The sequence below is a fragment of the Pundamilia nyererei genome, unplaced genomic scaffold (genome assembly GCF_000239375.1).
Source record: "Pundamilia nyererei isolate P.nyererei 1_Seehausen unplaced genomic scaffold, PunNye1.0 scaffold00111, whole genome shotgun sequence".
Classification (NCBI taxonomy): domain Eukaryota; kingdom Metazoa; phylum Chordata; class Actinopteri; order Cichliformes; family Cichlidae; genus Pundamilia; species Pundamilia nyererei.
In genome coordinates, this window is record NW_005187512.1 from 717,894 (window position 1) to 721,217 (window position 3,324).

Genomic DNA, 3,324 nt, shown 5'->3' on the forward strand with positions numbered 1-3,324 from the left:
TATATATATATATATATATCTTCCATATTTCTTTTGACATTTACACTAATGTTTGCATCTAGTGTCAGTACTTAAACAGTCTCGGTCTTTCAAACAGTTAAAACTAGAAAGTAACTCTAGCACATGGGTCCTGATCATCTTGAGTCATACCTACTGCATGTGACATTTTGACCCTGATTTAGACTTTGACCCTCACCACTGACGGCCTTTTGCCAACCTCTCCATGACCTTTAAGTAATCCTGAACCCGAGCTCTGCTCCTGACATGAACGTGACTTTGTCTGAGGGCAAAGCACCTGGCCCCTCACACTACCAGAGACTCTCCACATGTTTTCTGTCAACTTTAATCAGTGTTTTCCTGCTGTCAGCCTGCAGAACATTTTGTACTCATATACAGTCCTCCCCATGTGACCTTGGAAACTTAACCTAGAGAGACACAGATTTTTGCCAATATTTCCCAAATGCATTTTGTCTTCAAACGTGTTTCTGTTGAATTGTGTTGTTTTTGATGGACCTGCAGAGCTAAATAAATTTTATAATACTTTTGAAGGCCAGGATCATTTTTTACAACACAAACTTTGATATTTTCTGATAAACAGTGAAGAGGTTTGTGTTCCTATTTCAAACAACAGCACCAGGGTTGCAAAATGAAACAAATGCTGAACTCTTGAAAACAGTCCCTTAACTGTCTGTGAGGGTGGCTGCTTCAAAACACTGACAGTATAAAAGATGGATGCAGTCACTTTGGCATCATCTACTGTGTTACAAAGTCCCCTTTAAAGGCTTGGAGATGTGTGTTTTAAACATTGCCATTGTGACGTTGTGAAACTCGATGTCACAAGTGGTGTTTTGTCAATCACAAGTTGCTAGCCAATGAGCATTCCCTGTAAAATTCTTCTTTCTGATTCTTAATTTTAAAATGTACAAAATGCTCAACAATGGCATGAAAAAGGAAGAAAGGACGTTTGCTTGAGTCATGTTCGAGTTCCCGTCACTTTTAAAACCTGTAAACTGCATCCATCTGTTTATAGTGTATATGCTCCAAAAGGAAGTTAAAGCACCACATATGCTCCCATTTTCAGATGGGGATCTTTATAACACAAACAAAAGACATGTTTTTGTATCAAGAACTCAGTAAATATTCACTACACATTGTCTGGGCTTTGGCTACTCAGACAGTCAGGTGTCTGTAGCTGCCATCCCTCATCTAATGAGAGTATCTCAGCTGGAGCACTCTAGTGTTTATGCCTTTGTGAACACAAATATTTCTACATCATAAATAAAAACAAAAGTAAACAAGTGAAAATAAGGCTTAAAATGGTCCCAGACAAGACTCTGACTCTAGCTTCGCTGGTGCTTAAATATGGAACTGCTTGCTTATGCTGTCAGGTAGTACAGTAGGACCAAATGACTTGTGTTAATTTAGTTGGAGGGAAGTCTAAACAGGAGAAACCACAGCTACAGTAGCTGGTTAGCAGTGAGTGAACTTTGAAAATAAGAGTGAGGGGTTTATCCACTAGTAAGTCATTGGCATCATTGTCTCAGATGGAATAAAAAGTCAAAAGAAAATAAATAAATCACCAAATTTCCATGTGCAACCTGCCCAAGCTAAGACTCTGTGGGAAACCCCGATCATCACTCAGCTACATCAAGTCAACCACTATTAATAGAAACAGCTATTAAATATGTGGCAGGTCACTCTGATTATCATGTTAATAACGTGGCACATTTGGAACAAAACTCAGCTGCAGTTAAGCGGACTAAATAAACGCTGAATTGGAATCGGGCATACGTCCTAAGTACACCTGCTCATTTGGCATTTGTGCTTGTTTTTCCGTGTAACGTTTCCTTTCAGTGCACACGGATATTTCATTATTCTGTTGGAAACTCCACAGAGGGCTGAAAGCAGAAAAGGTTCACTTGTGTGTGTTTACTTGTGCATCACTAAGCCACCGTGCCGCTGTCGCTTTCACCTTTGATTTGCCCTGACGCCGCATCTCTCTTTCTCTCTTACTCTCTGTAAATGTGTCTCCGTCACAGCGGTGGGTGTTTTGGTTGAGTCACTCCAAAATGGTGTGCCAAGCAGAGGGCCATTTGTTTGTTGTTTTGATTATGAACAAGCAATTTCCCCCCGGGGGTGGATGGCGAGCACCCTCGGGTTGCAGCAGGTGCGTGGATGCATATTTGTCTGTGTGAGAGAGTGCATTCATAAATGCAGAGAATCGGAGAGACGTTGGGACTCTTTGTCTTTTGTGTCTGTACATTTGTACAGCTCTGTGCTCATGAAGATATTGTCACTTTGTCTCGGCTTAGAGTGTCTTTTATATTTTTTTCACTTTATTTACTTCGCAATAATTTTGCATCCAACATTTACATAATCAGGTCAGGACACACACCAATACAAGATCTTCACTGACACATTAATACAGATTCAAATTCCAAATAACAATAATTTTAAACTTCACTTTAAAAAGTCGCATGCATTAGTTGTACATTTTAGATAATTCCAGCAATCTTTGATTAATGATTATTTGTGCACACTTGTGTAAAAGAATATGTAATCAGCCATAACTTGAACTCTAAATCAGATAAAGCTGACATAGCAACCGGTTCCTAGTTTATCAAGAGCATGAGATTGTTGGCTTAGAAAACTTAGCTTAGAGTGTTAGCTCGGACATGGAAATGGAGACTTTCCATTTTCAACACTAACACTGAGTGTGCGTTGTCATAGCACTACATAGTCCTATTACACAGTTATAGTCATACTGATTACGATTTCTGTCAGAGCATATCTACACAACCTCAAAACAACACAACTGTGGGAGGGACCATGTTGAGGGTGTCGCTCAGTAACAGGTTCATTATTCACCTGTTTGAATTTCAATGAAGTAGAGTTTCAATAAAATGACCAAATTTGTATAAGAAGAAAAGAAACTATTTATAAACTCCAGCAATGTGAAAATCTCAATGAATCAATTGGTATTGATTTAAAAAATTTCAAGCAGTATGTACTTCCACAGTAAATGATATTCATGCTGTAAAGTATTTGGTATTTGGTTTTGGTTACAGTTTTAATGTAAATTTATATATAACCTTTTAAAAATCAAACCATTGTCTGTGTCAGCACTTTTAATGTGCAGTCTATTGAACAGTCCATAATTTCTTCTTTCTTGTCGTGTTGTTTGATTCTTTCAATTCAATTCAATTCAATTTTATTTATATAGCGCCAAATCACAACAAAAGTCGCCTCAAGGCGCTTCATAGATACAGAGAAAAACCCAACAATCATATGACCCCCTATGAGCAAGCACTTTGGCGACAGTGG

At 38.4% G+C, this 3,324-nt stretch overlaps 1 protein-coding gene across 1 annotated transcript in view; it reads left to right on the forward strand.

The window, feature by feature from the left end:
* LOC102206599 (attractin-like protein 1) overlaps positions 1–3,324 on the forward strand; it is a 316,533-nt gene that overhangs the window by 125,098 nt on the left and 188,111 nt on the right. The gene's annotated exons all lie outside the window — the stretch shown is intronic.